Below are 12,582 nucleotides of genomic sequence, written 5' to 3' on the forward strand. Positions count from 1 at the left end.
GTTGCTTCATCCAGTTGCTGGTGGACCTGGTTTCAAGCAAGAGAATTGACTTTCTCTTCCTTGGTACAGCAGGTAGCGTAGAGGAGGAAGTTCTCTCTCTGCATTACAAAATGTTATGGCTTAAAGCAAAAGTAGGGACAGGCTGGGGTGGATTAAAAACCAACACGCCCATTGCATGTGTGCATCAGGGCGAGGTGGTGGGGTCCAAGGAGCGTGAGCAAGTCTTCTCAGAAATATGGGTGGCAGCCAGAGCGCTCCCAAGCTGCGTAGCACTGAGTTTTCCAACTGTACTTATATTTGGAGTATTATTTAGTTGCTTTTAAATGCTCTCCTGAAGGCTCTGGTAGAGAAGCTGGTTGGAACTGCTGCAGGTACCAGTGCTCAGGTGCTTCACAAGTTCAGAGGAGTAAAACTTAGGCCTAGCAAGGAGGCAGCAGATCCGTTGATGACTTTTGCTGTGCCTAGCTATTCCTTCTTAGTTTTGTTGGGGACAGGAAACAGGAGATCTGCATCTTTATTTGGTATATGTGCAGCAGGATGGGGAAAGGAGCAAGGAGGCATTTATTTCAGTAGAAGGGCGGGCATGAAGAGGCTGCGGAAGATGCTGAGGTTCAGCTGTCGAGATGTAATTCAGTGATGGGATGGAGGGAATAATGAAAACTGGGACCAGGAGGAGAGGTGCATCCTCAGAGGCAGGTCCATTAGTCCGGTTGTGATTCAGGCAGTGAATTTGCCCCTTACCTTATCCTGCTCCATCTCAATTGCTTGGTTCTTGCCTAGTTAAACACAGGTAGAGAGATGTTGAGTTTTGCCATGGTAAAGCTGACCCTTGTTGTTTCCTGAATACTGAACTTGAACATAAGTCTGGATGTGACCCTCGAGTGGTGGCAAGAACAAGCTCTGAAGTCTCCAACAAGGGATATGTCTTGTTGTGGTACTTGCCATGGAAACTGAGCTGCATACGTTCAAGTAAGGGAAGAGAAAGATGAAGAAATTAGTTCTCCCTTCCCTCTTTGCATTTAATTTTTTTTTTTTTAGAGGATGTTTTAGAGGGAGTCTTTCCCAGGAGCCACTTGCTCATGTTGCTCATGTTCTCATGTCTCACTTAGGAAATGGGTTCATCTTGAATTGAGTGCCTGCAGTCACTACAAGTCAACAGGAGCGGTGTGTTAAACTTGCTAAGTGATAGAAAATTCTAACTGCTCTGGAAAGGTCAGTTGTTGGATGCCTTGATCTGTCTAGCAGCATTACAGGTCACTTCTGTCAATGGCAGTCTGAATTTCTTCTTCCCCATCTCTATGTAGGTATGAAGGTCTTCTGAGGGTCCTGCTTCAAAAGCATTAGTTAATATTGATATGCTGATTAGCCCTATTTAGAAATAATACTGGAATCCAAGAAAAAAAGATTGGTGGTAAAAGAGGAAAATTTGAGTGCTCTCAGTTATGATAGGATTATCGAAGGCATAGAAAATATGGATGCCCATGAGTAGATGCGTTGGTATCACCTGCATAAGTGAGAGAAGGGAACTGAGGCACAACGTGGACAACTGTGATTTTTGCAGTGGCCTGAAACTGTGAACATCTGCGTCGCTTGTGTATCTTGTGGTTCATGGTTGGAACGGAGCGACATGGCAGTAGGAGAAGAATGAGAAAGTGTTACAAACTTTTATTACCGCTTGTGTCGGTACCTGAACACCACATTTTTAAGTTAGGTCTTATGTTGTGTTTGAAGTGCAGTGGAGCCCGTTTGCGTGGAATACCAGCAAATTGCCTATAGGAGAAGCCCTTCTACTTGGAGAAAATTGGCACTTAATGCACGCGTTACAAATGTGTATTTATAAATGAGGGGCACTTCATGATTCTGCCTTATTTATATGTTTAGAGTTGATATAATATACATTTGATACTTTATATAAATAGATTATATTTTATAATTTATATAAATAAATGTTATGCTTATATAAAATATATATACATATATAAACCCCCAAATATATCTATCTACATTAAAAAAAAAGTAATATTGGGCCTTTAAGCTATGGAGAGGAATTAATGCTGGCAGCCCTGTTCTATTAAGTGAGATTTAAAAGGTTTCTGTTCCCTCTCTCTGAAAGGGAGGTTAATCAAGGTGTGCATAAATTTATGATAACAAATACTTGCAATTCTCTGAGTGCACAGTAAACCAAAAATAATTTGAGGACAAGGTTATCAGGATAAATCCAGAGAGTATTCTGCAGTATGCTAGGAGCTATTTAAAAACTTTTGGCTGCAACTCTCCAGTAAATAGCAATCAGCCTTGCAGAAATGTCTGGCAGTCAGCAGCTCCAGTTGTTCTTACGGTTCATGCTTTATGTTCTACCAAGATCATTACTTGAAGATCTAAAACCTCTTCTGCAGTGCACAAATGGGAGATAGTTTCTCCTGGAAATGTCTGCATGTGGTGTATGGAGCGCTTTTGGACACCCGACCCTTGAAAGACTTCTCACTTGTAATTTTCCAGAGTTCTGTTGAATTCAGAATGCTGTCTTACCATTATGCCATCTCCAAACTTACAACACTGTAAATCGTTTCTCTGCCCACCGTTGAGTTGGCTGCAGAGGCGTCACTGTCTAGGGTAGCGTGAGTGTGATCGTTGTGGATTTTTTTCCAGAAAGAATCACATGTTACTCTGACTGCTGTCTTTGTCGAAATATTCAAGCTGTTTATAGCTAGACTAGTATCATAAATTCACCTTGATGGATTACACTATACATTCCTTAATCATTCTTAACTACTCTATAGTATACTAAACGCAATTACCTTCATCTGTTCTGTATATTTTTTCTTTCAGGGTTTGTATTTTTTCCTTCTATTCTCTGTTAAAAACTCTTGAAACAGATGCATGCTTTCCCTATATGCATATTACAGTGCCTTGCGCAGAGGTAGGTGTAGCTCAGATTGCTGCTAAGTACCTAGCGACTTTATCGCAAAAGGAATGATGACTGGCAAGTACAGCTGCCAAGTGTTCGACTTGCTGGTTTTGTATTAGTAAAAGTAACTTTGATATTGGTGAGTAAAGCTAGTATTTCATTTGTTTTAAATGTTTGCATATGCCAGCACTAGGTTTAAAGGTGCTCTTTAATTAATTCAAAATATCTCCTCTTTGAGCATGTATGCATCTTAAAATCATTTCCCCAACAATCTTGTGCACCTGACTTTAAATCTGTTGAGGTAGAGGGAGGAAAGAATGTGAAATTATAAGATCAGATATCAGTGTCACTACATCTCATTTTTCTTGAAAAATTTATTTTGTATTTCTGAAAACTTTTTTGTTGCTAGTCTTCCTTCTCCCTTAATCCTCTTTTAAACATGTAGGATTGGAAGGGGACTTTTTTTCCATTTTATAAATGAAGAATTAGTTTGAAAAGAAAATAAGAGATTCTGGAATCCTATGGAAATATTTATGTGTGAGGACCATAAGGACAGTCAAGCAGCGGAGCAGGCTGCCCAGGGAGGTTGTGCCATCTCCATCCTTGGAAGTTTCCAAGACTTGGCTGGACGAAGCTCTGAGCAACCTGGTGTGACCTCCTAGCTGCCCCTGCTTGGAGCAGGAGGTTCGGCCAAAGACCTCCTGAGGTCCTTTCCAGCCTGAATCATCCTGTGATCTTGAAAAATTATTTATAATGTGATCTCTGAAAAATTATTTCTTCCTTTCTACTCAACTTTTAAAACTTCTCTAACTTTTCCGTCGTCTTCATCCGGTTTCTTTGAGCCATCGGTTTGGTCCGGGTAGTGTTTTTCTTCAGTGGACTAGCTTGATCATTGTGTTGTCAAAATCAATGCTGCAAATAAATGTTACTCTCACTTTGCCAAGATATTTTTTTGAACATGTTTCCACATTTGTTTCTGTCCCCAATTTTGTCTGATTGTGTTGACAAAAATTGTTACTGAAAATCCCCCTGTCAGTGGGATTATCCACATTCACTGTGCTCCCTCCCGTTCTGACCACAACAATAAAGTACCAGGACAGTACCCTTGGCAAAAGCCAGAGGAATTTTCTATTTAAAAAAAACAAAACAAAAGACCAAAACCCAACCCCCACCACCCCCTGCCGAACCACCAAAAAACCCCCAAACCAAAAAAGCCCAAAAAACCCAGCAACTCCTTTTTAATGTCTCGCTGTGTGAGTTTGTTTGTTGGCTTGAGGTTTGCTGCTCCAAAGCTGATAGCTGATTGAGTCAGACAGCTGTCGTAAAATTGAATCCAACACTGGGTGGATTTGCAGTTTTTTCCCACATTTCTCATACGTTTTCCTCTCTCTCACCCTCTTCTAGCTTGCATTTAGTTTCCCAGATTCCAAAGAGTCATAATGCTGTGGTATTGTGTTCTTATATAATACCATAAAACCTTTGTTTGGGTGGTTTGTTTTTTTTTTTTAAATATATTGTGGTCACATTTGCAGCTTCAGTTATACTGGGCTGTCTTCAAATGTGCAGCAGAAAAATTGTTCCAGCTCAGAAATTGTATCGCTCGTGTCTAGAGCAGTTGGAAGAGGCATTTCCAGCAGTGGGCCAGGAGTGGAGCTAACAAAAATGTCAAGATTTCCTTCCCTGTTTAAGATGTTCCCTTTCTATAGTTTTTTTTTAATATATTTCTTGAAGGGAATTAATGGTTTATTAGAGTTATTTCCAGCTTTATTTGGCAACTCGAAGGCCTTTTGATTCAGGAATGTGGTATGTAATTTGTTTTACTTAATTCTTCAAGGTGTCAGTCACCAGATATGTCTACTACTCAGATTCGTGTTACAGATACTCAAAATGTCTTCAGAGGTTTCCAGCTAACAAAGCCATCCCGTTCTTCAGCATCTGTGTGCAAGTAAGAGAAGTAGACCCCATCTGGAAATACGAAACGTCTAACTTCAGCGAGACAGCTTAAAGGTGTTGACTTTGTTTATAAATGTTTCTGTAGTTTTTCAGATGAAATAATTTTTGGGGGTGTCTTTATACATTTTTCATACAGCCATGGTGTCAGAAGCTTTGATGGGAGTGCAGGTCTGTAGCTGAGCTTCAAGCTCTTGGGAGAAGGTGGTCTTCTCCTTATGTTGAAGTTCAAAACAAACAAACGAGTTGGGCAATCTAAAGGCATAGATGGGGCTTCTGCCCTGAAAAAAGCCTGTAGCGTTTTAGATGGCACAGAAGAACTGCTGAGATCTAGTGAGAAAAAAAGAGGATAAATAGTTTAAAATGAAATAAACACTATTTTTGCAGTGATTTGAGGAATACACGCTTGTTTATTAAATCTATGCAGTTTAGTATTTGTACTCTTTTCCAGTGCGGTGATGTTTGAGAGGTTGCACAAAGTGTTGGAGCTGGGATTAATTGCAGGAAGCAAAGTGGAAAAGACTTTCAAGGAAAGGAAAGAAAAATCTGTGTATATAATTTGGCGAGGCAACAAAGGAGACAGGACTGTGCCTTTTATTTAAAGGCTGTAAACACTGAACTGGGGAAGAAATGTTTTATGGTATTACACAGAACCACTTATAGGAATAAGTAGATGAAGTTGAACAAAGTAATGCTTAGGCTGAATATTAGGAAAAAATCTTAACATTGAGGTTTATTAGGTTATGGAACACTCTTCCCAAAGGATGTGGTTCAAGCTCCATTACTAGTCCCTTAAAATTAGACTGGATAGAATAACAAAATGTACTGGAGGGAACACTGTTGCATGGGTAGGGGATGAACACAGTTACCTAATAGGTCTTCGCATTTCACTTGCTTCCATGATTCATTTCCTGAAAAACTGCTTCCAGAATGTGTTAATGACATCACGGCCCCGGCCTCCTCGGACACGTTGGTGCTTCTCGGTGCTGCAGCTTTCGGAGAGATTATTTGGAGCTTTGCTGGGCTGTCTTTTTTTTTTTTTTTTTTTCCAGTGGCTCCTATAGCTCAGCCGTTCCCTGCAGCTTTCCCCTTCTGCTGCAGCATTGCCGAGAGCAATGGGGACGGGCAAAAATCAGGTGCCTGGGGTGTATTTTAAAAATACAGATACACACACACACACACACACACAAACTGGGCTCTGCCTGGAGAGGCTGTGATCAGGAGCGGGGCAGGCAGCAGAGTTTGGCTTCACAGAAATGACTACCTTCTGCTGTTCTTGGCGAGTAGGATGACATACTTGTCTCTGTTAGAATAGTATTATTAGGTGTGAAAAACCTCAAACAAATAAGTCGTACTCAGTCATATATTTCAATGAGCCAGGCTTCGTGGTTCTGTTGCACTGATTTGATGAGAAGAAAATAACTTGGTTTTAAAATGTGTTTTCTACAATTTTTTTTTAAACATTTAAAGTCATCATCTAAACCATGCTCTTAATCTTCATATAGCATTGCAGTCGCTCTTTTGTAGTATTTAGGAATTAGATACTGAAAATAAAGTATAATAATAAAGCATAAAGCACCAGAAATAAAGCCCATAGCAATGCACTATGTAAATTGTTGAGACGTGTGACTTTGACCTTGCACAGCACTTTGCACCAAGGACCAAGCGGTAGCTTGATAGGATTTTAAGCCTAGAAATGCTGTTTCAACTGGTACATTTACTGGTACACACATCCTTTACCGTTCCTGTATTCCAAACAGTAAATAGAGTCAAGACGGCCTGGTACGTAGCTGTTGTCTCAAAATGCTTACAGCACTGCACACAAGTTTTTAAATTTAGTATCTCCCACGTGTGAATTCCTGCTGCAGCCTGCTGATGACTTAGAACCCAGCTAGCCTACCAGTATTTAAAATGTGAATTTATTTTGCTAGACCGTACGTTGCCCAGAAAGTATCCATTTGTAGTTGTTTCTAAAATACCTTTCCTTCTGTGTTGCAAGCTAGCTTGGGTTAATTCTGTTAGGTTCATGCCAGACAATGGAGAGCATGAAAAATATTGCTGAAAATTAAAAATTATTACTTCTGTCATTGGTATTACTGTGTCAGGTATAACGTTGCAAAAACCTATCATTTATAAGAACTTGTGTCAGCTGAAGAAGTTACTGCAATAAAAAAAGTTAACTGCAAACAAAAAAGTTACTGCAACATTTAGGCCAGCCATTTTTACGCTTCTGAGTTTTATAATTTCCCTACCTAAAAAATCTACAGTCTAATCAGATCCGCTTTTTCAGTCAGCTTGTGGTTTGTGTACACACCAGTGTGTTTATGCTCCTTATGAGTTTAATGTTGCTTGAGGATGGAATACTTAACATGCGAGTTCATTAACCACATAAAAATTATTCTATATTTCAGCCTTGCTAGTTTCTAGCTGTAATGAATCTTCCAAAAACTTGCAATGGGACTTTCCTAAAATTAATGGAGCTGCTGATTTTATAGTCTTTTAAGCAAGCGTACCCGGTGCTCCTCACAATTAGCAGTTTTAGGTTGCTTATATAAAGACCTGAGATGTTAAGGAGGTGCTTATAAACTATGAAATGACTTTGATTTGAGACTTTATGTGAACTGCATCTTGATAGAGCAGTTGCCTCTCTGATCCAGCCTCTCCCATTTATGATTCCATGGACCTCTTTTTCCTCTCCCATTCATTATCACATAACATCCCCGTGGCAACTTGAGAAATTGCTTACATGGAAAAGTAATTGTAGGAAAGTATTTATGTATTTTTAGCTTTCTTCTAACACAATGTAGCAGCTGGAAACAAGGACAAGAGCCAGCACAACATGAACTGCCAGCTCTCCATGGGCCACCAGAAAGTGTTCATCAGACCACAATGTGAGAACCATTGAATTGACTTAAGAAATGTGACACACATAATAAGCATTAAATAAAAAAAAAACCCCCACCCTCAAGTTCCCAAAGCTGCTGCTTGAATGTAATAAGAATGAAATAGTAATTGTAATGTTTTTGAATAATACGTTATTCACTGGTTTTGGTGGAGGAAGTACATGATGGTATCAATTAGATGCAATGAAAATCACTTTTGCTTTAATTCTTCATAATCTGTATTTACTGCTGCCTTAGATGTTGTTGCAGCATTGAACAGTCTTCTGGATGCTGAAAGTTTCATAAATAGGAAAGCGGGGTGTGGAGCTAGGACTTGATTTAAACAGATTACTTACTGAAACATAAGTTAGATCTGTTTGGTGGGGTTTTTTGTGGTTGGGTTTTCTTTCTGATATTTAACGCTTTCTTTACTGACTTTACTCTAGCCTCATCTACTTGTGTTCTTCCGTTCTTGCAACAAGGGAGCAGGATTGTCATTTTGGAAATGTTAAAATGACAGGAAGAGATCAGGAGGGTCTTTTGAAGGTCTTCATGTCTACCAAAACTTAATTCTTCCTTTTCAGTCTCGAAAGCAGCCCAGGGCTGCCCCTCCATCCAGTGCACTCTGCAAAACAGTTTCAGAAGCAATAAAACTCATTGTCAGGGTGCTAATAATGTATGATAGGACTTGGGTTGTGTGTATGGGGGAGCGAGGAAAGGATCTGCTCTGTTCCCAAGCTCCAGTGGTGAGAGAAATGAGCATACTCAAAAAGGCAGTGCCAGCATTAATTGAAATTTAATGCCCATGTTTAAACTTAATGAAGGATAGGCCGTTCAAAGGAAAACTTGATGAAGTTCAATTATTAATATGGTTGCATTTTGCAACTGCTACTAAATAAAAAAAAAGTCCTTTTCCCAGAAAGGTACTTTGAAATAAGTAACACCAATTTCCTCTGTGTTAATTTAATGCTCTTTCCAGGGAGAGAGCTCAGAGGTTTATCTTCCAAGCCTTTACACTGAAGGTTGGAAAGCGAAGATGATGTGTTTTGTGAAAGAATTGCAACTGGTTTCATAAATATCCCAAGAAAGCTCGCAAATCAATTCTAGCTCACGGTTTGTTGATATACTAACTTGAAATAATGGTATGCAGTGCTAGAAGTTTGGTTGGCTACAAATTTCAATGCTTTATAATGAGTAAATTTTTAAAGTACCCTGTCTTTTGGTTTTAAAATGGCTTCAAAATCAAGCTCGTAAAATTCCGCTTAGTCACATGGAAGTAAATAAGTGCATTTAAACTGTTCTCCAAGTAGGTACAAAGACGAGCCGTATTTGTATCTTCGTGTTGTGTAAGAGCGAGCGGAGCGTTAGGCTGAGATTTCTGCAGAATTGTGTTTACATTAAATAACAGTCTGGTGAAAGAAAGTTCTTTTTTGATGAATGTGTCGTTAACTTCATTTTGCCATTAAGTGTTGTTCCACAGACTGTCAAACTCGATTAAAATCCTGGGTTTGTTTTCATGGCTATGAAAAGTGTTTCTAGCCGTCTTACAGAAGACCTCAGATTCTCTAATGCAAAAAACCCCATACCTTGCTCTTAAGCAATACCTGCTTTCCTTGCTGGGCCTTACAGAGAATTGTAGGAATAAGGAAAAAAGCTGTGGAGGGTAGTTTTGTGGAACAGAAGGCAAAAAATGGATCTGCTCATTCTGTTTTAAAGGTGAACGCAGTCTGTTCCTTCTCAAAGTGTCTGTGTATTTGCCAGAATTAATTGGCAAAATTTTAATATTTCTCTAATTGACAAAAATTCTAGTAACATGGTTCCATGTGGAATTGAGTCAAGAAATTTATGTTAAAGAATTGCAATTAAAAATAGATTACAAGTATTTTGCAGAAAACAGTCAATTCTGTAGCTGGAATAAGTGATCCAAATACATAAACGTTGAAGAGACTGGTTTAGGGTTAAGGATTATTAACTTCATCGCTTCGAAGTAGCACCAGAAAGGTAGTATTTGGTAACATAGAGCTTTTTCAGAGTTCATAGGGCGTCAGAAGCACTTTGGGTCATGATGCTATTGAAGGCAATCCACCCCCTTCATCCTTTTCACAGTTCACTTGTTTAGTTTTGAGAATTGTAGCTCATCTTTGCCACTGCTCAGAGATACAGAAACTTAGGAAAACATCTGTTATTTGCACTTCCCTTGGGATATATACTAAAATGACAAGGGAATAGCAGTCGATGAAATTTAAAGTGAAATGTAGATGTGAAAGAAATCCAAGCACTATATGTTAACGTGTCTAGGCAAATTTTATTCCGTGCTTTTAATGAAGCCAGGCAGCACTAGTACCGTTCCAGCTACCTATGGCTGTGCTATTGCCCCAAACAGGAATTTTGAACATGAGATTTTCTTCCTCTTATTCCGTTTCTCTGTGCTGTTCAAGTGAAGCAGAATCCGAAGTGCGATTCTGGGCACTTCTTTTTGTATCGGTGTATATTTTTTGTGTATTTAGTTTTCTGTTAACTGTAACTTTAGATCTGAAAAGGAGATGGTGAGGAGGGCTTCTAAGGGCTTGCAGCATTACTTTAGTTTTGTTTCATTTGCTAAAAAAATTAAATATGGCTTGATTTTGAAGTTTACATAAGTGTAAAACCAGGTGTAGCAAAGTGATATTTCAAATATTGTGAACGTATAGAATACAACTAGAAACACTGACTACTTATGTCTCTGTCCTCCTCAGCTCTTTATTGATTCAGCACTTTAATCTGTTCTTAACGATCAGAAACAATATTTTCCTTAGAAATGTCTCTTCACTTGAGTAGGTTGGGAGCACCAACCAATACTTAGCACCTAATTTAACATTACAGTTTGGAACTGAGAGGAATATTATGAACCCATTATCATGGGGTTGTTTTTCTGGAGGAATACACTTGCCAACGAGAGGCACAACTTCAGGAGGTTACTTGGGTCATGTATCGATGTGCAGATTTCTCTTGGACATAATTACCTCATTCTCCCTGGTGGAAGATTCAACTTACTCGCCAGTACTTTGGCCATATCCCTCTTTTCCTAACTATTTGAGGAAAGGTGTAGTAATGGCAGATGCCAGCCGCAGAAGGGTGGGGTGGTGGAAAATTAAAAATGTTGGCTTAGCTGAGAACTACACTCAGCTTTTACTTTAAGAGAGGAAATGTGCTGAATTTGAATACATTTAACAATCAATGATAACTATATAACTTCAGGGTTTTTTTTTTTAAAGAATTTCTTTGCATCTTACCTATCTGAATAACTCGTGTGAGTTGAACAGCAAACTTCGTGGTCAGCATTTTTATTCAGCTTCGTTCTGATTTAAGGACGGTGGATCAAAACGACGGTGATAAAGGATTATTAATGTAACATGAAATTTTTGCTAAGGCGGCTGTAATTATAGTGCTTTATATTAGAACTCCTTCAAGCTGCTTAACACTGAATGGCATTAGTTCCCTTGCCCTTGACATGGCAGTAATTGCCTTGCAATTGTGTTGATGAAGGGAGCGTTGGTTTATTACAAAATCTGGCTATATAATTATATTTGAAGAAAAATACTCTTTGGTTTGAAATTTTGTAGGGCTAAGTACTTCAAACACTTTTAATTGGTTATACTATGCTTATGTTTTGCATTCAAACGACTTTAAAAGTTTTTGTCCTGTGCACCTTGAATCTCTCAGAGTAGAAGATTGAAAACTAAACTTCCTTAATTTTTCTGTCGTCTTTAAGAAAGTGTGTTATAATTATTTTTCAGTTTAGGCATTAATAAAAAAAGGAAATAAGAATTTTGGGGTCGTCTTAAACTTGAGATTGTTTCTTACTGTTATGCTCTGTAAGTCAAGGCTTGGACCTATTAAGTGAATAATTTGCTGAAATGCTCAGTCTCTGCCATAAAATTTCAAGATACGCTCCAGAAAACTAAGTGCAAAGCAGGCTTTTGGGGACAAATACTGGATTTGGTGTGATTGGGAGGGGCTGCTGCTTATCACCGTAGCCACGGCGGGGGCAAGTTTTATCCTTTCCCCTGCCTTTTTCCCCAGTAATGGTGAGTCTGCAGCATCTCTGCTTCAGCTTTGGGGCTTCCCCCCCCCCCCAGTGTAATACAATCTTACGAGTGCTGGCAAGGAAATAAGGATTTATGGACTTGCTGGAGAGGGCTGAGTTGCCTCTAATCCTCCCCTGCTGCCCCTTCTGCCTTCCAGTCTCCTGTTAGTCGCTATTTGGGCACGTAGCTGGGCAACTTGGTTCACCAACACTGCTGTAATTAGGAACGGGAATTTCAAATGCAGGACTTTAGTATTGAAGTTCATTTTTTTTTTTTTTTTCCTGAATGCTGTAAGGATTAAGTATGAAAATGACTCTGCATTTCAGGCTCAAACATCAAAGTTGAAACAGTATGATAATGAGAGTTTTAACGAGCAGTCTTCAGGTGCAGCCTCAATACTGGAGCTGTACATGCACCGTATATATGCCCCTACATAAAGGGGAGGGTATTCGAACATGCATTCTTAACTGGAGTTAGTGAGCAAAGAACTGAGAGTTGGTATGCAATGATGAGCTATTTACATTTTTCTACCTAATAAATTTTTGCAGGTCTAAAATGGACAAAGTTTTGGTGCTTTGTTACCCGTGTATTTTCGAGGCAGTTGTGGGACAGCAAAAACTTGCTTGCCCAAGAGGAATCAATCGGTCTGGGTTTTTTTGACAGCATCAATAGCGATTTGTCCCTTCAAACTTCTATTTCTTCTTAACTAGATTTTTAACTTCAAATGATTGTAAACAATTTGTACTTCTGTACCTTTACATCTTGTATGCAATCT

At 39.1% G+C, this 12,582-nt stretch overlaps 1 protein-coding gene across 3 annotated transcripts in view; it reads left to right on the forward strand.

Moving 5' to 3' along the window:
- Positions 1-12,582, forward strand: part of DYM (dymeclin) — a 230,402-nt gene that overhangs the window by 73,737 nt on the left and 144,083 nt on the right. The gene's annotated exons all lie outside the window — the stretch shown is intronic.

This window comes from Pelecanus crispus, chromosome Z (assembly GCF_030463565.1).
Source record: "Pelecanus crispus isolate bPelCri1 chromosome Z, bPelCri1.pri, whole genome shotgun sequence".
In the NCBI taxonomy this organism is placed as follows: Eukaryota; Metazoa; Chordata; class Aves; order Pelecaniformes; family Pelecanidae; genus Pelecanus; species Pelecanus crispus.